Genomic DNA, 23,547 nt, shown 5'->3' with positions numbered 1-23,547 from the left:
AAAGAACTAAACCTGAGGGAAAAGAGCTGAGGATATGGTCAAGTTCATTTGAAACTGAGAAATAGGTAGGAAGACCCTCTCCTGGCCACCTACCATTCGCAACACTTTCTCTGAATTCAGATTCCTTTATTTACTTGTGTCAAATGTTTCCTTGCTGTTTAGCTCCTAATCCCAAGTCTCAAAATAATACTCTCTCTCTCTCTCCCAGCAGTGTCCTCTGATAGCAACATGTCACGTAAAGGGAAGAGACAATTGCCACAGCCCTGTCTAGGAGAGCCTAGCTCCTGTAGCTTACTGGCGTGAGCCCCCAGAGCCACAGCTTCCTAACTGAGCAGGGAGCTTTGAGCATGTGGTTCACACTGGGATACTTGGCTTATTTAAGCACACAAAATGTTGCTGGGTTTTGCTGGCTTTCTTTTTCCTTTCCGGAAAAGTTATTTTATATTTACATATATGGTAGTGGGTAGCTGAAAAATGGCACAAGCCAGATTGTCTAGACTAAATTTTTAGCCTGCTTTGAAGTTTTGGTTTCTAATGGAAACTTCTTTCCTTCCTTCCTAAAGCCCTTTCTCCATTCCTCTCTTCCTCCCTTCTTTCTTTTCTCCTTCTTTTTTTATTACTTTACATAATTTAATCAGAATAAGAACACTAGATTTTTTTTTTAATAGTCTTATTTTTGCTTAATCCCTTCCGGTGAGATTAAAAAAAAAAAAAAAAGACAGGAATCCTAACCTGTATAAGTTGTGACTGTCAGGACGCATTTAGCCTGTGCCCATGGCAGCACTGGTTCTTGTGCTCTTCTTCACAGGAAGTCCTGTCTCAGGGAATGACTCTAGCAGTCATAGCCCTGCCTTCTCTGCTCAGATCTGCTAGCTTCCCTGTCTTGCTTTCTCTTTAAACCTTCCATGAATGAAATTCAGTGATTCAACCTGCTCTGAAAGGCTGTTTCCCGGTCTCCCTAGTGGGCTCTATTTGAATTTTATTACTTCTAATGTTCACGGGTCTCTCCCCATTCCCACAACATGAAAAGCAAATGACCTCAGAATGGGAGACTTGAGTTCAAACGCGTTAGACTGTAAAGTAGAAACACCCTTGGAATGTTTCTTGGTTTGAAATGCTACAAAGCGTCCTGGGATGCTTGTTTAAAAGTTTTTTTTCATTCTGCTGTGAAAAATGATGTTTATATCTTTGTTGCAATCATAAAAACACCCAGGTAGAAAATTTTCCATTACAAATCTCAGTTCCTGTTGTGTTATTTCAGGAAGAATAAATGAGCAGGATCGGATCACTGTCTTTCGGATGTAAAATAACCCTGGAGCGATGTCAAACATCACAACTAACCCACTTTTGTCGGCACTCCAACTCTGTCAGGGCCTGGAACCTTGTACTTCCTTCCTCATCTCTAGACTATGCTTTGTAGCATGACTGGCACACAGCACAAGACTTTAATGGTGTTTCGTCTCTGACCTCTGGAACATTCTAATCTGGTCTGGAACTAGAAAGGAGGAATGTAATATCAAAATACAGCTTTGCTTCTACATATCCGGTGTTGACCTATCTAGTCAAGGTGGCTGATTTCAAAAGCAGAAATATCAGAGAAAAAGAGATGGGAGTTTCTAAACCTTCCCTCACAAGTCCTGGTCCTTTCTTGTCTATCCATTCTTTCTTAGTCTCTGACTGAGGATGCATGGCTCTAATCAGCCCCATCCACAAGACAACAGATGCTGGTTGCTTTAACTATGCAAATGGATGAGTGATTGATTCAAAATGGAAAGCCACATGGAATTAAACTGACCCAACCCAGTTACCCTGAAGATAATCTCTAATATCTGTGGGCCAAGAACCATGTTTCATCTGAATAATTTAAAATAAAAGTCATTCCTGTAATAAGTAAATTGCAGAATAACTGGAGGGTGGATGAGACCTTCCATCAACAAGAGACATTTGTTGGAAATGAGAAAAAGTCTCCAAGTCCTTCTTAGATAGATCAGCAAACAACAAGGTATAGATCTTGCTTCTGACTAAGAGGCATAGATATTACGTTTCTCACACATAATGGTGATTCTTTGCCTGAAGGAAGGCAGTTGTGGAAGGTTTTTCTAGGGAAAAAAAAAGTGCAAATGTAGCCGGGCCCCAGTAGTAATCCTGGCTATTCAGGAGGCTGAGATCTGAGGATGACGGTTCAAGGCCAACCTGAGCAGAAAAGTCCCTGTGAGACTCTTCTCTCCAATTAACCACTGAGAAACCAGAAGTAGTCCTGTGGCTCCAAGTAGTAGAGGACTAGCTTTGAATAAAAGAGCTCAGGGACAGCATTCAAGCCCTGAGTTTAAGCCCCACAACCAACAAAAAAAGAAAAGAAAAAAGAAAATATACATTACCGATTTTGTGTGAAGAATCTGAGCCCTGTTCCTTGCATGGCAGATTCAGAGAGACATGGAGAGATAGGGGAAAAGTGAAAAGGAAAACTCAAAGAAAACTTCTTCTATTTGGATAAGAGATAGTCCTGCAAATCACAGAGAAAGCAAGAACATAGAAGCCAGATTTTCTTGGCCCATGTAGAAAAGCCTCTCTCATTGTAGAAACTTTATTATAGCTGCTAGGGTGATAGCAAGGTAAGGATCCTATACCATTTCTTGGTAAAGAGGAAGCTCTCTCTATTTCTTTCCCTAGTCCCTAGGCTAGCATCTTACATAGTTACAACCTAGAACATTTCAAAGACAGAATTGGTTCTCTAAGGGCTTCATGACCTTTTGATTTCTTGCTAGTTTTAGGTTAGTTATTAATAGTTCTATATTAGCTGTACTATAGAGGCTTACTTTTCACTCTTAAAGTTCTTATTTTGTTGTAAAAATTTCTGACTCAGTCTCTCAGTTGTTTGTAAATCTGCTTTCAAACTCCTCAAGCTGCAATTTGGAGTTAGCAGATATCTCTACAGCCTTATCTCTAAACACTCAGCATCCTCAATTTTCCCATCCTCCAGCCAAATTACTTTAATTATTGATGTACCAGAACACTTAGGAATTCTGTGTGTGGGCTCTGTGTGTGTGTGTGTGTGTGTGTGTGTGTGTGTGTGTGTGTGTGTGTGTGTGTGTGTGTGTGATTCTCCATTTGGCTTCTTGGGCTTTATCTTAACTTTGTTCCTTCAAAATTAAGTATTTTCACCCCCAAGTAATCCATCCGCTTTCTTAAAGCTTTCCAAAAACATTTCACCCTAAAGTTAACAATCATATTAATCTTTGATTTTTTTTTTTTTTTTGTCAGTCATGGGACTTGAACTCTGGGCTTGGGCGCTATCCCTGCGCTCTTCAGCTCAAGGCAGCACTCTGCCTCTTGAGCCACAGCGACACTTCTGGTTTTTGAGTGGTTTTATTGGAGATAAGAGTCTCACAGACTTCCTGCCCGGGCTGGCTTTGAACTACGATCCTCAGATCCCAGCCTCCTGAATAGCTAGGATTACAGGCGTGAGCCACCGGCGCCCTGCTCGTTGATTTTTTTATACTCATTCTTTTTTCTCATATTTTATTGCTGCAGACTAAATGTACAGTATGGAAATTATCATGTAGGTTCCTCAAAACATTGAAAATAAAACTACCACTTGACACTGCTACACAAAAGGGATATAAGTCTGCCTTTAATAGAGACACACACACACTCTTCTATGTCAGCCCTATTCAAGATACACATACTATGGAATTAGCTTATCAACTTTTGTATGAATGAATAAAAATTGTTATATCTATATCTTTCTACATATATAGAGTTAGAGATGATAAAGATTCAGGTATAGAAATAGACACACAATGAACTATTATTTATACCAAAGGATATCTAGCTTCTGAAATTGATAGACCAGATTTCCACAATTACTTCATTAATTTATTAAATCAACAGCAAAAACAATAGCAAAGTCTGATGTTCGGAATCCTTTTGATGATTATCTTAAATTTATTGAAACTGTTATTGAAAAAGTTGTTTATAGATTTCCCCAACCATATTTCAAGCCCTTTCAAGTAAGTAATCACTGAGAAGTACCCTGGCTAATTCTGTGGTGTCTGGCAAAATATCACATCACCTGGCTCTGCATCTCTCAAGCCAGAGCAACAAAGGTGTCCTTCACATGACCCTGGGCCGACTCTGATGAAAGGTAGCAGATAGAAGCAGTGTGAGCAGGTAAAAATAAGGCCAGGAAGCCAAAGGGCTGGCTTTGCTTTTTCTCTCTCTCTTTCTTTCTTTTTCTTTCTTTCTTTCTTCCTTTCTTTTTCTTTCTTTCTTTCTTTCTTTTTCTGTCTTTCTTTCTCTTTTTTCGTTCTTTCTTTCTGCCTCTTTTTTCTTTATTTCTTTGCTTTTTCCTGTTTTTCTTTCTTTTCCTCCACTTGTCATTCTCTTCTTTCCTTACTTCCTTCTGCCCATCAATCCATCCAACCCTCCCCCTTCTCTCTTTCTCCCTTCCCTCTCTCCCTTGCTCTCTTTCTTTCTCTTTCCCTCCAATATTTATCTATCCATGCCCTCTTTCTTCTTCTCCCTCTCTCCTTCCTACCTCCCTCTCTCCTCCTCTCTTTTCTCTATCCCTTCCTTCCTCTCTTCTATTCCTTCTCTTCTTTTTTTACCTCTCTTTCTCTCTGGCTTCCTACCTCTCCCTCTTTTTCTCTCTGTATCTCTCTTCTCCCTTTCTCCCTCCTTCCATTCCTCCTCTTCTTTTTTTCTCTCTCTCCCTTTTGTCTCTCTTCCTTTTTCTTTCCTCCTTCTTCTCCCTCCCTCCCTACATTCATCCTCCTTCTCCTTTCTCTTTCTCTCTCTCTCTTGTAGTTTGATTTTCTATGTTCATCCTCATTAAGCACTTTTGATGTACAGTGCTGTTTAGTCTCATTGTTTTTCACTCATGAGAAGTAGGTCATTCAGGACTTTGTTTAACGAAATCCCACTGTGCACTACCTGGCTGCCTTTTCCCTTTGCCTTCCTTGGTACACACCCAGTGTATTCCAGTTGCCAAAGCGTCCTTCCCCTGCAGTTTATTTTTATTTTGTTGTCCGCAGAGGTGATTTCTTAAGGCCTCAAGTTTGCAATTTCTCAACATTATTTTCTCTTTGGCTCACAGTGGTAGAAGATTTCTTTTAAGTTCTCCCTTTAGAAGAAAACCTGGAAATAGTAAAATATCCTGTGGTATGTTTTGTTGTTTCCTTTGACTGATGTAAATATCTCCTCAGAGAGGTAGATATTCTTTGTATAAGAGTTTTACAGTCGCTGATTAGAAGGAAAGATCACCAATAGTCTTGCTATTTTCCCAAATGAAAAGGAGAAACAGAAATGAGTTGTTGAAAATGTATATGCATTCGCTTTACATAATCTGGGACTTTAGGATTGATTTTGTACTTGATCATAATAAATGTATAGGTCTTACAATGTATAGTATGGCTTTAAATTAGATATTGAAGGCAGTTTATGAATCTTGCTCCAATTAATTATTAGCCCATGCAAGCTGACCATCAGCTCAATTTCCTTTTCCACTGTCTCTCACCTTCATTGTGTCTGTCATCAGGGAAAGCATAATAGAGTAGAAGAATAAGTTACACTTCACTGTTTGCTCATATGTGGAATTGTTTCTTCTTGTGTAACATTTCCAACTTTGAGTGAACTTTCAGAAATCTGCAAGTTGGAAGCTCTGTTGACAAATGTTCGCTCTTGATTTGAATCATCAACCAATGCCATTCTACAGTATTTGGTGACATGTTTGGGTTCTGATCAATTAGCTTAAAAGTCTTGAACATATGAGTATCTTCTTTATATGATAAGAAGTCTGAAGCACATAAATAGTCTCACAAACATTGTCCTGAGACTAGATGAAACTGTCAACTTCGATGGGGACGGTGAAACATTCTGTATGTAAGCCATCTACCCAGCTGATGAGGTGCTGGTGATGAGCTAGCTAAGGAAATAGAGAACACAAGACTTAACATAGTTTAAATGCATGGTACACATCTCCTTACCATCAAATTACCATTAGTATCATTATCATCATTATTTCATTTTTTGCCAGTCTCAGGATTTAAACTGAGGGCTTGGGCAATTTTCCTGAGCTTCTTTTTGCTCAAGACTAGCGCTTTACCATGGGAGCCACAACACCACTTCTGGATTTTTGAATAGTCTATTGGAGATAAGAGTCTCACAGAGTTTCCTGCCTCAGCTGGCTTTGAACCATAATACTCAGATCTCAGCCTCCTGAGTAGATGATTACAAGCATGAGCCACCAGCGCCTTGAAGTTGAGCTTATCACATGGAAATGAATACTAAAAGCAGGAATATTATTTTATTCATCTAAAGTCATCAATCAACCAATCAACAGTTGATTAGGTTATGGTCTATCAACATCTATGGAAATGACATTTACAGCTTCCAAATATCAATTCTGATAGTTCAGTAGTGGAATTACAAGATATTGGCTTTAGATCTACTCAACAGAGCCATTCTTTGTTGGCTTAATCTGCAATACATCAATTTGAAATAGATTTTAGACAAATAATTATATTGGATGAAAAGCTGGTCTCTTGGTGTCATGTTGAAGGACAGTGATATATGTGCTACATTTTAGTATTCCTAGCCTTGCTTAGTAAAAATGGTATCTGTGATGTGACTAACATTGGGTATAGTTGTTCTTTGGTTTCCAGGGACTAGCTCCAGAAAGCCTTCCCCTATACCTCAGAAGGCAAATTGGATGGATGTTTAGGGCCCTTACATAAAATGGTATGGACCTGCAGATGATGGAAAAGTCAAGAAAGAGCAAAAGGTCTTGAGTTCACGCCCCAGACCAGCATAATTTCTTTTAAATTTAATAACTACAAAGAGATAGTATTTTTATGTAAATTATTCATTGCATGGTATGCTTTAAATCATCTCCAGATTACTTTCAATACTTCATGTTGTATAAGTGTTACCTGTCCTATATTATTTAGCAAACATTGACAGGAAAAATAGCTGTCCATGTTCAGAACAAAAGCTTTGGGTTTTTCCCCCTAATATTTTCAATCCACAGTTGGTTGAATCCATGAATATAAAAGCTTATGATCCCAGAAGACCAGAGCAACTGCACATACAGATATGGTAGCACAAATTTGTATGACACAAAATTGGAACCACAGGCAACACTAGACAATAGAGTAACAATTTCAAATAATCTCACCAGACTGCAGCTGTGACGTGAAAGGGAACAAATATAAATTGGAACATTCCAATTCAAAAACTGACATTGAACAGACACAGGGTATGTCAAGTTTACTAAAGAGAATTCCAGAGAACATTTCAGTTATTCCAGAATACAATGCACTTTATTTCTTCCTCAACTGTACATAAAAAAATAAAATATTTTTTACTTGTATAAAATAACACCTCCTTTTAAAAAATATTAATAAATGATAGAACTAAGTAGTTGAAGATCCTCAAAAATAAATCATTATACTATTCCTCTGTTCAGCTCCAAGCCATGAGATCATCTTTTACAAACCCTGTTTACACCTTCACTCCATTTAAGCACATCTTGGATATATTCCCTCTCACCTTGAAATCTGGTTATTAAAAAATATCAAACTGTTTCTCCTCTCTGTCTCACCTTCTTCAATTTTAATTCAGGCTTTAATTCTCTTTCTTTCAATCTCCTGCCCTCTGATTTACTGTTTTATCTCTAATTTTTTTTTTCTCTTGCAAAATCTCATGGATACTTGTCTTCCTTATAACACAAGTAAATACCTTAGCATTTCCCTGTTTGAAATGATTCATAAATATTCATTATCTAGAAAAACAACTCCACAGGCTTCTTCTTTATTACCAAAAGGTTTTTTAATTTCTCTTACTGATACTTACCTCTGTGCTCAATCTAGTTGAGTTATTTTCATATTTCCCCAAATATCCTAATTAATTTTTTACCAGCTAGCACCATTTGCATGCTCTTATTTTTGTTTAGAGTTAGCCACATTTTCCTACTTTTTTTAAGCTTCAAATTGAAAGGCAAAACATAGATCTGTATGGGGAACTAGCTGTTCTGTCCTCTGTGTTTCTTTAGCTTGATATAGTCTTTGATTTCCATGCTTCTTTCTCAGACAATGATGAACACTTTGCCACTTCTTTCTCAGACAATGATGAACACTTTGCCACAAAGAGATACATACCTTCAGCCACTATGGAGTCGCTAGAACAATCAAATAAAGATTTGAAAACAAAAAAGAAAAAAAGATAAAGCATATTTTAATGATTTAATGGGAAAGGTATATCTGACAACTCAGATAATGCCATGAATCCAGCTTAGTCTTGCAAGGTAGAAGTTTCCTTTAATACAATAGTTTCTTCTCCCCTTGTAGTAATTATATTCATTTGTTTTGTGCAAGCAAGACAAAATTCTTATGTAGTATGGGAAAAAAAACCTGCTATGATTAGATCCTGCCTGAGATTTTCTTCTGCATTGTTATCCCCCACCCCTAAATTCTAAAATAGAAAGACATGCATTGAAATCCCACATTGGTAATTTGTGATGTAATTGTGAGAAATTCTAGAAGTAGCTAACGGCATTACCTCTGGTGCTAATGTTCCAGAAAAAAAAAAAAAAAAAAAGATCAGTCATGTGTACACTGTCACACAGGTTCCCAAGATAGGAATGAAATTTCATTCACTACTTACTCCTATTATTGACCAAAAATTAAAAAAAAATTAAAATGTTTAAAAAAGAGCTAAGGAATATTGGGGTTTGTTGTGGTTATTGTGCTAGTCCTGGGGCTTGAATTCAGGACCCGGGCCCTCTCTTAACTTCTTTTTGCTCAAGGCTAGAACTCTACTATGGAGCCACAGCTCTACTCCCAGCTATTTAGTAATGTTTTTGGAGATAAGAATCTCACAGACCTTCCTATATGGGCTGACTTCAAACCATGATCCTTGGATCCCAGGTTCCTCAGTAGCTAGGATTAAGCGAAGGTACTAAAGAATACAGAGCATGCATCTCACATCGTGTAAACAACCAGCTGGAGAAAGGGCAGAGGGGGTATTCATTAGAATGTCTATCAGCTGAGTGTCCCAATCCTGCATCAACGTTGCATTGACATTGAAATTGTCTTAAGAAAATTTCTAGAAATTTCTCTGCAAGACACATTGAACTCATTTGCTGTTGGGAAATGTCCTTATTAATGGGAAGGGGGCATTAATATATACTTTTTTAATGTCCTAAATGCAAGTCTCCTAAAAAAATGACTCATCTCACCTGAGGCAAATAAATCATTGGATTTATTCATTTCCTAGACCAGTGAAAGGAGAGAGACAGATTTTTAAATGAGAGCTTTCCCTAAAAACAATACAAAATAAGTAAGAGGAAGAAGGCACTAGTTAGTTGCGCTGTTAGTAGCAGATCAAGTTAGTAATATAAATTTGTGAGATCTCTGATACTTTATAATGGTGAGTTATCATCAACTTCTTTTTTATTGTCAAGGTGATGTACAGAGGGGTTACAGTTACATAAGTAAGCTAATAAGTACATTTCTTGCCAAACTTGTTACCCCTTCCCTCATTTTTCTCCTACTTTCTCCCCCAAACCCTACTCCGCAAGTTGTACAGATCATTTCCAACATATTGTCTTGTGAGTATCGCTGTTGCATTGGTCCCCCTTTCCTTTGTCTCACCATTCAGTTGCTCCCTTTCCCTTCCCTAATTCAAATAAATGTATATACAGTTCCAGGGTACCAGAATCAAATACAGTGACAGCAGAGGATATACCATAAATTTCTTTTCTGTCTTATTTTAGGTGCTTGTTTGTCTTTGAACATCTCTTTTACATAAGTCTCATCTGATTGGAAGGAGAAACACTGAGCTGGAACAATATGAGGAAGGAAGATGAGTGAACATTAAATGCTATTGTCTTGAGTTCTACTTCCTTTTAGTGGAATACCGTCCCGCCATTGTTCTTGGTGTAGAACTGTCTGAACCACATGCATAGGGAAGACTTACACACACACACACACACACACACACACACACACACACACACACACACACATAATTGAAGGATAAACTTTCCACCTCAGCCAATTGGGTAAATTGCCCTTGTGCTTTTCCATAACTTGTACTTGCCAGATGGAATACTTAGATCTCCAGACTGTGGTATTGGACCAGGTTTTGGAGCAGTGGGGTTTTTGAAAATGATTTATTTTTTCCTCTCCACAGACAGTTTCTCTGGCACTAATGTCTTTTCTGGATTATGATCCCACAAGTCTTTTCTGTGATGTAGTTAGCTACTGTAAGGAAAAAGACTCTCTGCTATTCTTTGTGTGTGTGTGTGTGTGTATTCTTTGTGTGCCATGTATCCGGGCAAGATGTCAGAAATGTTAGAATGAAAATTTTAGTACCTAGTATGTATAAAAGTCAAAATCGTCAAGGAGGACTCTGCATTTTGATTTGTCTTTCTACCTTTGCTCCTACCATGAAATTCTCTTGCTATTCTCTAGCTACCATGAAATTTTCAGTGGAGAAAACATCCAACTGAGGAAAGAGTGGGAAATTATAGCTCTCTTCTGTTCCTAGACTTGCAAACAAGATTTGTTTGTGTTGTATGAATGTGTAGTACTTATTATTAATCTGCCCAAGTAGACAGAGTATTAATTCGGAGTGGCATGCAGAAAGTAGAATTGAGATTAAAAAATACTTCTGTTAAAACTCAAGGCAGGATAATTATGCATGCAACGCTCTCAGCAGGTGCTCGGTTTTTCTGGAAAGAAAGCTACTTTGGGGAAAGAAATCCAACCTTCCAGAAGTAAGTCATGTGCTTTTAAATGTGAGTTGCTATTAATTTCCTCAGACACTGTGGATTCTTAATCCCTCCTGGGGGTCTGAATGTGTCCCCCAAAAGAGAAATATGTTTAAGCTTAATCATCCAATTATTGTTACTAATGGAACATCCAAACTGTTGGACAGGTAACATGCTAGGCACTGGTGGCTCATACCTGCATTCCTACACAGGAAGTTGAGATCTGAGGATTGAAGTTCAAAGTCAGCCTATGCAGGAATCTCTGTGAAATTCTTATTTCCAATTAGACACCAAAAAGCCAGAGGTAGAGCTCAATGGGGAGAGGATTAGCCTGGAGCACAAAAGCTCAGGAACAGTACCTGGGAGACCCTCAAGTCTTGTGGGGGGGCTTTCCTTGAAGAGAGATTGTGGGCGCCTGGCCTCTTCATCTTTCTCTGCTTTCCGGCTCATAAGGAGACCCCTTTATTCTAGTCTGTCCCTTCCTGTCTTAGCCATCCACTGCTCCTGACTGGGAACAAAGAAGTAGGACATCTGATCTTTGACTGGGACCTTCTAAACTATGAACTGAATAAATGTTTTCTCTTTAAAATTTAATTGGTTCCAACATTTTGTTTTAGGAGCAGAAACTTGATGAATCAGGCATCACCCAATGGAAAGGTAAACTGAGTTTGAAAGATTAAGGAGCTAACTTCAAAATGCTCTAATATTTTCAAGAGAGACAATAGATTACCTAGGGGTCTTTTTGTCTATGTCTCTCTGTCTCTTCTGGTAGCACTGAAATTTAAAGCTCGGTGGGCACTCTACCATTTGAACCATAACTCCAACACCTTTTTGAGATTCCTCCCCTCTCTTTTCACCAATCTGATTTAGATGGCAACTTCCTTATGTTTATGCTTTCCTTTCTTCCATAACTGATGAGTATGTGTCACCACATCTAGCTCTCTTCTTTTTTTTTGTCAGTTGTGGGGCTTGAACTCTGGGCTTGGGTACTGTCCCTGTGCTCTTCAGCTCAAGGCCAGCATTCTACTGCTTGAGCCACAGCACCATGTCTGGTATTCTAGTGGTTTATTGGAGATAAGAGTCTCACGGAGTTTCCTGCCCAGGCTGGCTTTGAACCGTGATCCTCAGATCTCAGCCTTCTGAGTAGCTAGGATTACAGGCGTGAGCTACCGGTACCTGGCTTCTAACTCTCATCTGTTTAGATGGTCTTGAGAACATTTTGTCCCAAGCTTACCTTGAACCATAATCCTCCTGTCCTTAGTCTCTCAAGGATTATACTCATGACTTTCTGGTACCTGAGTATAGATCTCTTTATTTGAAGATATTACTACTGAACAAAACATACACTCTTCGTATAATTCATTTGTGGGATACAGTTGCAATGAATGATATTTTCATTGGAAAAAAGATGGGGATGGTTCTTTGCTTGATAGAAATAACAGTAGAAAATACAAAATGATATACCCAATATAGTATACTCCTATAAGGAGTAAATTTTCTTCCCAAAAGAAGAAAATAATAATGGCAAGATGTAATTGTAATCCATGAAACTCAGTCAGAATTTGAGCCCACTGCTGCAAAACATAAGGAATTACTTAATAACCCAAAACACATTTGGGAAAAACATAGTAAGAATGACAATTATTGTGACTGATTACTTTATTTCTTCCTATGAGTTACAGAGAATTTTATAATTTGAGAACTTTATTTATTTTTTTTATCTCTACCATTTGAGCCATGAACCAACCCCCCCCCCATTCCATGTTATTTTATTTTTCTTGATATTTTCACTCCTTATCTAGACTTGAACTCATAATCTTTCTACCACTTCCTGCTCTATAGCTGGTATTAAACCATCCCATTATGCTTGTTTTAATTTGGGATCTTGGAAGGAATATAAGTGTATTAGTACTTTTTGAATATGAGTCCAATTTATATTTGAGGCTTATGAAGTTACTATCCAAAAGATACTATTTTAAAAACATACATATTGGTACACTGTTTATGTTTCCATACTCTCTCGCATTAGGTTTACAAAAAAATATTGTAGTTCAAGGCCATAGATCTCAGTTCTGGGTTTTTGATAGTCATGACACAACTCTCATTTTAAGTCGCTTTTCTTCGTTGTTGGTCAGTTTCTTCATGAACATGATGAACATCTATTTTATTTCTATCTGTAGTTTGAGAGTAAGCAGAAACAAATGGCTGTGAAAAATAAATGAGAAATGATCCATTTAGTTAGTTCATTCTTCTATCAATACTCATCACTCTTATTTTTTATAAGTTTAGTGAGTTAATTGAACCATTTCTCTTCCAAGTTTCTTTCTAACCTTCATTACCTTTGTTTTCTTTGTGGTTACTTATTTAGTCTGTTCTTAAAAAACTCCTCTACATTTCTTCTATCCCACTTTAAGAGGAAAGTAATCTATCTGATTTATCATTAATATCTTCACCAAAGGTTCATTTGGGAATGAGTAATCTCTGAACACAGATCTCCCTTTAATCAATGAGTTATCAAATATTAAGGACCAGAGTGAATTAGAGCAACCTAAAATTCTCATAATCATCACTTTCAGGCTTCTACCAGATAGTACCCCTCTCCAAAACTTTCTATACACAAATGCCAAAATGCACACACAAAATCTATCCAGGTGTTATCTATAATGCTACTTTGTTTGTTTGTTTTTTTTCCAACTTTCCAATGTTCCATTAAATACAAACAACCACAGCAAACCTAAACAGTCATCTGACTGTGGTCCTGAATGCCTCGAGCCTTTACTTTGCCCCGGCTGAGCAATATTCCTTACAGTCGTTAAGGAAATTTTCTGCCAAAGCCACACTTACATCACGGGGCACATTAATGAAAATCACTTCCAATTCCACACTCCCTCTTGTGTATTATTGATTTGAGACAATCAGGGGAAATGGATACGGTGTGAATATTCATGTTGCTGCAGCTCCTACTTTGTATGTTGAAATCCTAATCCCTAGGTGGTTTTAAGAGATAAGGCCTTAGTAGGGGAACTGGGTCAGGAGGTTGGAGCCATGATACATGGGAGAGAAGATAAAGAGAGATGGGCTGACTTTGTCACCACCTGAGGGCAGAACAAGAAGGGACCATCTATGAGAAAGTAGAGCCCTCTGAGTGACTTGGGGCCTTGATGCAGGACTTCCCAGCCTCCAGGGAAAGGATGTATCAGGAGCAAGTTGGACAATCACTATGGTTACCTTGATGTATATAATTACCTTTATTAGGTTTCATTCCATCATTCAGATGCCCAGCGAGTAAATATTTAAGAGCGTACTATGAAAAGGGCTGTTTAAACTATATTTATAGGATGTTTATAAGACAACCAATAATATAAACATCTGACCCTTTTGGAATTTTGTAGCCAAGGAGAAGCAAGGTATGCTTGGGAAAGTGTGGAATTTCGGATGGACCGATTCATAGTAACCTGATGTGTCAGTCTGTGAGGTCACACTTTTTCCACAAAACAGTCACAAGTTTGCTGGCTCCTTCCCCACTCCCATTGTCTATTTGGCCCCAGAGAATGGAAAAACCAATGGACTTTTTCTATGCCTCTCTGAGCAAATCAAGCCGATCTGTGCTGCAACCTCAGTTTTGTTTGTGGATGTGCAATTAGAAATGAAACCCTTATTGGATTAGAGCCCCTGATCAACTGTTTTGTGAAATGACAGTGTTCTCCCAAAGTATGGAGGTCAGCTAAATCATTAGGAAAAAAAATCATTAGAATATCCAGAGCAAAGTTCTAGCTTCCTTGAGATGGGGGTTTTGTTGTGAATGAATTCTAGTATTCTTCCTCTGATACATTCATTGATCTCTTCATCTGTGTGGGAGAGTTTCATCATTCTTTGGTTATTACGAGCAAAGGAAAGCTAATTTGCAAAGAATACCTCCTTTTGATGTTTGATTAATGTCTGCTTTCACCTTTTAACTCATCAGATTAGAGAGGAACTAAATTACCAACATCCACATGTCCTAGACTGTCAAATTTACCACTTTAATTTTAGGAATAAATGCTTTCCAAAGGACTGTTCCGTTTAATGCATGGATGGATACAATCTCATTTTTTTTCACCTCTATAGAGATTTCGAAGACGGTCAGGAATATTTTTCCTTTTCTTTCTTCTTTCTCTCACTTCTTTCTTCCTTTCCTCCTTTGTTCCTTTGTTCCTCCTCCTCCCTCCATTCTTCCTCCCACCTTTCATTTCTTTCTAACCTTTCCTTTTCTTTCTCCCCCCCCCCTTAGTTTCCTTTTCTTTCTTTCTTCCCACTTCAGCTATCCACCAAAGATGGAGCTGACTGTGCCCACTGAGAATGACATTGGCAGATGCCTCGTCTGCTCTTTTCTTGGATGGCCCATCCATCCCCCAGGCCCTCTCAGCCCGGATTGGTAGAGCAGCCCTAGCAAGGTTCTCATGTAACTTTCCTTCGCTTCTATACATTGATCGTCGCCAAGGACTCAAAGACACAAAAGCCAGATCACTTCTAATATTTGTATCAACTCTGATGCCATGTCCTGCATCTGTAGCACCCTTAGAAGTCCCGGAAAGACGATTCTGAGTATTTTAAACACTACCTATTCCACCAAAGCTACCACAAATATACTGCCTCTGATAAGTAATACTTCTAAACAGATATTGACTGCTTTGGCCAGTCAAAGCAATGCATGAGATTGAAATGATCTAAAATGTGAAGAAATGAAAGTTTACATATGATTCACTAATTCTCATGTCCATGGAAATCGAGACAGCATTCTTGGTAGAACAGTGTGAAACAGAGAGAAAGATGCTCCCTGAAAGAAAGAGGTGGAGGGGACAAAAGTGTGTTCAAGTCACCGCAGCTCAGGTGACCGCAGAATGAATCAAGGGTCATGCATCTCCCAAATTCCTGTTTCTAGAAATCCAAGAGGAAACGGTCTGTCAAGAGCATGTCTGATGGCGCATCATTTTTTGTATTTGTTCATTTGTTTGGCACATGTGTGGCAGAAAGAGAAAGAGAGAGAGAGGCTACAGGGAGAGAGAAGAAATAGAGTTGAGAGAACATTAAGTTGAAGGTCAAGTGACATATCTCAGTTACACTGCCACTTATTTTAGCAGCTGATTCATGCCCAATATAGTCGGCTGCTCTCCCACACAGCAGCTAGACGTGAGAACAAAATATCTCCACAAGCTGGTGGGGACAGATGAATAGGTTCTGAAGCAGGAAACTTGAACAAGCCCGCATCAGTCTACCACTGAGCACGAGGTAGAGCCACCTGGAATTACAGGAGGCTCCTTCTCTTTTGTTTCTTGTCTTCTGCTTTCATTTTTTTCTCTGTCATACTTTTAAGAGTTTAGAATATTGGTAGTTGAGATAATTAAAGAGAAAGCCATGATGGTGTACACACACTTAACAAATGCTTATTGTGTGGATCTGTTTCTTTGTTAGTTTATTTTTTTTTTTATTTATGTGACTTTTGAGACATGGTCTCACCAGATAGTGTCAGCAGGGTCTGAACACACATTCTTCTTGACTTGGCCACCTGAGGGTTGGGGTGATAAGTTTGTATTACCACACCCAACTAACATTCCTTTTTAATATTAGCAAAACCTGTCTCTATTATCATATCCTGTTACATGGGACCTATCTGAGGAATGTTTCATTTTGGTATTTGCAGTCACCAAAGAAGAAGTAAATCTAACCACATATTTTCCAAAACCATCTTGAGTCCAGTGTTGTGTGTGCTCCTGGGGATGAACTAAGAAATAGGAAATGTAAGGTCTTCTTCAAAGTCTAAATATATAGTATAATAAAAACTAAACTTACAATTAATGTTCCTGGTATCATTAAGTGAAAACCAATGAAATGTGCTAAAGAAGACCTTTCTGAGGGGCTGGGAAGGTGGCTCAGTGGTAAAGTGCTTGCCTTGCATGCATGAAGCCCTGGGTTTGATTTCTCAGAACCACATAAGCAAAAAAAAAGCCGGAAGTGGCGCTGTGGCTCAAGTGGTAGAGCGCTAGCCTTGAGCTGAAGAGCTGAGGGACAGCGCCCAGGCCCAGAGTTCAGGACTAGAAGGGGAGTAGAATGAACCAGTGACACCAGGAAGGGAAGAAGAGTACGTAGCGAGACAGTGCCTAATGAGGTCCAAAATATAATCAGAGAAATATGGAAATTCATATATTCTCTAGCACTCTAACTATCACCTAGAAAAATTGACCACATCTTGCACAATGCCTAATGGAGAAAGAGTTTGAAGACGCTCAACATGATTATATTTAAGGAGATGGAAATATCAATTACCTTAATTTCATCAGTAGATGTGGTATTTATGAATGAATGTATATATAGCTGTATGAATGTGCTTATCTATGCAATCACAATAATCTAACTCAGGAGTACAGTATTTCATGTTGACTAAAATATTAAATGTAGTATACCTTTTCAAAAATTATCTTCTGTTATTTTTATTATCCATAAGTCATTGCACAATGGGGTTTCAACTCAAGATGTCGATTTACAAATAACATAGGACATGGCTACGGTCACCCCTTCTACCATTCTCCCCCATCTCTCCCAACCCAACCCATCCCCTTCAGTTACCTGGTTCCATTTGCACAAGTGCTCATTAAATGTTGTAACTGCATCCACCCACCCTTCCCAGCATCTCTTATTTGTCCTGTTTTCCTAGCACCTAGCACCATACTTGGGTTGTAGTAGGTACGTCACATCTGGCTTATAGGATAGTTCAAATAAAACCTAGATGATATATTTTATGCACATCTGGGATGAATTTGTTAGCTCTGTGTTAACTTAACCAAAATATAGTGATGACTACATAAATCAGGTTAAAGGGCATATCCCCAAAACAGCAATTTGTGGGTATTTTCTTGGGTTCTCTGTGATTGGGTAAAATCTGTGCATGCTAAGGCCTAATACTATATGTCCAGACATTTTATCATCACAGAACATTTTCATATGTCCACTACGGTGATCTTATCTTGCTAAAACACTGTCACTTTATTTGTGTCTGTATGGACATATTCGTTGTACAAAAGAGTTTCATTGTAATAGTCTTACACTTGCATAGAATGTAATTTGACCAAATTCAGTCCCTCTATTACTCTTTCTCATCTTTCCTTCCTCCTTTTTAAATGATCTTAATAGGTTTTATTGTTCTATTTCCATGCTTTGTATATAAAGTACATCACCTTAATTTAGCAATATTTCTTTGTCACTATTTTACAAATGACACCAAAGCCCTTGATCTCTCTCTCTCTCTCTCTCTATATATATATATAATACACACACACACACACATATACATAAATTGCTCATTGTCCCCATTGAAGATAAGAAGAATAGAAGCAAGAGTTGTTTAAACTGTCCAGTGTCCAAGGGTAAAATGCAGCAAATAAGAAAGCAAGGATTAAGATCTGTGTCTGCATAACATCGTGTTTCTTCCCTTCTCCATTATGTACCGGGTTGGGGGGGGGTGTGGGGATGAGGCTATGCATAATGATGGATAAGTAGCCAAACTCTACCCTGTAACCTGAGCACTGCACTGTTATCTTCCCTGTGGTCTCTCAGGTGCCAGATGGGAACGATAGGGGCTCTTCAGCAGTCACAGCCTGGATGAGCTCTGTAAAGGATGATTGATCTACCTACTTGATTCTCCACGGGGCAATGCACTGGCTGCTCAGGTGTTTGAGGGATCCTAGGGAACCTGGAGGATGCTTGCCTACGGCGGAGGCTCACTTTCCCTTGTGAGAGTTTTCAATACAACAAAAGCCTGAGTTCCCATCCCTGAAGCAGATGACTTTCTATCAGTGTGATAATGAGTCAGCTAGTGTGGCACTAACAATATTGGTTCCTAAACATGTGGTTCATCCCCTATCACGTGTTACCAAGGGCATATTTATACAGCTCCTTCCAAAAATAGAACCAAAGGGGGGGGGCGGCGGGAACTGATATTTTTATTTGAGATTGGAAATTTTTTAATGAGAATGACAGTCCTAGATGTAAGAGAAATGAATGGAGTCTAAATACACGAAAACCCATGAGCCCCAGAAAGTAATGAGGTCTCTTGCATAAATGAAGAGATGACTTCTACATGTTTAACTTTGACTTATTCCATAAGTCACGGGTCTGTGCTGCAAAAAAAAAAGTATGAGGCGTCTCACCATTACAGATGAATCTTAATCATTTTTGGATCCATTTAGATGCTATTGGGGTTTGAACTCAGGGACTTAAGCTTGTGGGTTGGGCATCACCCAACCACTTGAACCAGGCCTCCAGTTCCTTTTACTGTGGTTGTTTATCAAACGAATTCTTCCCTTTTTACCCAGTCAGTGTGACGCTCCTTGCTTCTCAAATTGCAAGGATGATGTGCCACCATTCCCAGCTTTTTATTGGTTGAGATATATTGCTGTGAAGTTTTTGCCCGAATTGACCTTGAATCACAATCTTTCAGATCTCTGCTTCCCAAGTAGCTGGGATTACAGGAAGAGTCACTGTGCATAGCCCATTCTGCTAATATCATTCTACAACTACATGGTTGTCTCATTTTGTTGTTCATAATTAGGAGAGACTACTGTTGAGCTAAATTAGTTAAACTCATTAGCACTGTTGACAAATAGTGGTCAAAAACTTATGTTCGCACCTATCTTTTACTCACCCAGAGACAGAAAAGATTTCCATATTTAAAATAAAGGACTAAAGTCAACTTTCTGATTTTTCACTTCATCCTGTTCTTATATTTACTTTTCATTTTACCAAGTAAATCTGCATTATATTTTTAAATATATTTTTAAAAAACTACTCAAAAGAATATGACTATAAACTTGTTCAACCACTTTGGAAAGCAGTATGGAGGTTCCTCAAAAGACTTCACATAGAACTCCCCTATGACCCAGCAATCCCACTTTTGGGCATTTACCCAAATGTTTACAAACAAGACCACACTAAAGCTACCAGCACAACTATGTTTATTGCAGCATTATTTACCATAGCTAAGATATGGAACCAACCCAGATGCCCCTCAGTAGATGAATGGATCAAGAAAATGTGGCATATATACACAATGGAATTCTATGCCTCCATCAGAAAGAATGACATTTCCCCATTTGTTAGGAAATGGAAAGGCTTGGAAAAAATTATATTAAGTGAAGTAAGCCAGGCCCAAAGAAACATAGGTCCCATGGTTTCCCTTATTTCCAATATCTAGTATATGTATGAGTCAAGCGGAAAAGGTCAGATAATGTGATGTTAGGAAAATGAACCCTTAAATATGTATTTTAATGTTTTTTTTTCTTTCATGCATGTGTTTCTAATGCATTTATAAGATTATTTCTTTCTTGCTTTGTATGTCCCTCCCCCACAGTGTAACCCCCGCTTTCACTATATTTGATGTCAGTATAACGTGTGGAGGAGATGGGGAAAAACAAGTCGTTTAAGGATTCAGGTGGACCTGTTGCAACAATGAGAAGTACAAAATGTCATGTCAAAAACGAGCTTTACAATGTCGGTGTGGGGGGGGGGGAGGGGGGGAAGGATTGGGTGGGGGGGAGGGGGGAGGCTGGGAAGGGAGGTGAAGGGTAAACAAAGGAGGAGGCTGCAATGCTTGGTAAGAAATGTATGCATTATCCTGCCCATGTAATTGTAACCCCTCTGTACAGTATGTTCTCAAATAAAATAAAATTAAATTAAAAAAAAAGAATATGACTATAACTGATTCTGCTGCCTTTCTTAGTAGACTATTTGAAATGTTTGCAAAACCACATCTGATATTTTTAGTGTCTTCAAGCACTATATTATTTTCTAGATTGTTTCAAACCCTTAACAACTTTTCTTAGAAACACAATTCTTTTGAAGTCTTACATTGTGAGTATACTATAATTCATTTTACTATCTTCCTAACAATGAATGGATATTCAAGTAACTGTGCTTAACTTTAGATACTATAATTTGTTCTTCAGTGAAGATCCTTGTGGTATTCAATATATTATAAATTCATAGATAGTTGCAAGTTCAGTTTGTAGAAAGAATGTATCCTTAATTTCAACTGTAGGGTTGTGAAGAATGATGAGTACATATTATTATCACAGCTAACTGTGGTACTGTTTTCCATCCTTTGAGCATATTAGCCAGTGGGCCTTTACATGATCTGTAAGTTAGCTACAACTATTAGCCTCATATTATGTTTGGGAAATTACTGCCTGGGAAGGTGATTTATCTCTGCTAAAAGTCTGAAAACTAGAAACAGCTCTAGAGACTACACTGCTAACCATTACATGGCACTTTCTCTCAGAACCAGTATATAAAGAATTATGGAAGTGCTTTGGCACTTTCTTGGGTGTCAAACTTTAGTGTTGGTTGATAGATGAGGAGAGGGTATGTGGGTTTCAACTGGTGACATTTGAAGGATACAGAGGTGAAATCAGACAGGAATATGAAGGTGAAGATGAACAAACTTGTGGCTAAGTAGACAAAATTCTTTAAAAAAAAAAAAAACTACTCAGATGATCTGGATGCTGGTGGCTCACGCCTGTAAGCCTAGCTACTCAGGAGGCTGAGAACTGAGGCTCATGGTCCTAAGCTAGTCAAGACAAGAAAGTTCAAGAGACTTTTATCTCCAATTAATCTCAAAAAAAGCCGGAAGTAGAGCTCTGGCTCAAACAGTAGAGCCTCTTAAGCAAAAACACGAACTCATGGACACCACTCAGTCCCAGAGTTCAAGCCCCAGGACCAGCAGTGTGTGTGTGTGTGTGTGTGTGTGTGTGTGTGTGTGTGTGTGTGTGTGTGTGTGTGTGTGTGTTCAGGAAAATTTCAGTGACCCAGTCTATTCTTTACATGTATGTCCCTGGATGATACTTAACCAATCTTACATATTGAGGAGGTAGAGAAATTGGAGTTCATCCAAAAGAAAGTAAAAATAAAATAATGGATGAAGAGTCAGTGCTAAAAATACAAAGCAACAACAGGAGGCCTGGGTATTCACTCAATGATCATTCACTAAGTAGTAATGGTTTTCATGCTCTGCTTTAGACCCAGGGATAGAAACACAGAACAGACACTTCACCTCCGTCCCCTCCATCCTCATGTTTGTTCTACCACCAGGGAGATAAGTCCTGGGGGTAATATTTGCAACATGATAGAAATGTCACAAAAACATGAGTTCATGGTGATAAACCTTCATGGGATACCTGTTGCGCTTTAGATACAAACCATCTTTCCATTTCATCCCCACCAGCAATCACTTCACAACTCATAAAACAGATGACCTGAATTAATTGGTATGCCAAGGAGACTCAGATTTCTAGTAGCGTAGAACACTCCCAAACCATAACTCATCTGTTTCCAACATTATTTAGACAAGAGAATGTACCTGAGAAGCAAATACCCTTCTCAAGTCAAGGCAGAGCTCTGATAAGCAGATACTAGCAGGAATGGTGAAACCAGGTAACATCTAGACGAATACAAAGAATTTTGTTACAGGAGAAAACAAACCAGTGTGGGGTGGCATCTCATTGTCAGAATGTGACTGCTCCTAGGGCTGATTTGGATGGCCTGTGCGACGGGAATGGTAGAACTTGCTAAAATGTTGAAATACATAGCTGTCATCTGGGGGTTCCCCTGACTCTCTCTGAATATTTCAACTAACGTTGACTCCACATAGGGTTCAGTCTCACCCTCACCTCTTTCCTGTAATCAGCATACACTCACCTCTAGATGAGACAGCAAGCTTGCCGAACACTTCCATTCACCCATGTTTACCTGCACTCTTCTCTACTTCTAATTCCTCTTCCTTACCATGCTCCCAACAGCTAAGCTATACCAGGATGGATTGCAATGGGAGTCCTCCAGAATCCTGTTTAGACACCTGCTGCAGCTCATTCTGATCAGGTGGTGCTGCTATCAGGCAGTATATATATATATATATATATATATATATATATATATATGTATACAGTATACACATATATATACATACACACATAATACACATACACACATATGTATATATATATATATATGTATATATATATATAATTTTTTGTTGGTTGTGGGGCTTGAACTCTGGACCTGGGCGCTGTCCCTGAGCTTTTCAGCTCAAAGCTAGTGCTCTACCACTTGAATTACAGCACCACTTCCATTTTTCTGGTGATGATTTGGAGGCAAGTCTCATGGACTTTCCTGCCTGGGCTGGCTTTGAACCACAATCCTCAGGTCTCAGCCTCCTGAGTAGCTAGGATTACAGGCGTGAGCCACCAGTGCCTGGCTGTGTCAGGCAGTTTTGATCACTCTGAATACTAGTCCTCTAGGAACCATCTGACCTACAGTAAGAGCAGATCAGCTTTCCTCTTTGAATCCCCTTCACCTCCACAAACATTATCTTATGTTATTCAACAGGGATTTTAAAAGCTAAGCTTCTTTTAAGAACTGAATTCAAGCCAGAGACTATTTTTTTTAAAAGAAATACACAGGTTCTTTGTTCATTATTTTGTTTACCTTTCTGTATCTCAGCATGATTATGGATGAATTGGTGTGTGTGTGTGTATATATATATATAATATAAAAATCATAATATAGTATATATAATATCTACACTATATTATACTATATTATATAAAATATAAATCCATATTTATAATATAATATATTTGATATTGATTTATAATGTATTATATTATATAATTTATAATGTCTATATCTATCTATAACTAGATAGACCTATTTATATCTATATCAATGTATAATATCTATAATATTTATAA

Source organism: Dipodomys spectabilis, unplaced genomic scaffold (genome assembly GCF_019054845.1).
Source record: "Dipodomys spectabilis isolate Male_0828 unplaced genomic scaffold, ASM1905484v1 ptg000485l, whole genome shotgun sequence".
Classification (NCBI taxonomy): Eukaryota; Metazoa; Chordata; class Mammalia; order Rodentia; family Heteromyidae; genus Dipodomys; species Dipodomys spectabilis.
This window is presented reverse-complemented; position numbering follows the sequence as displayed.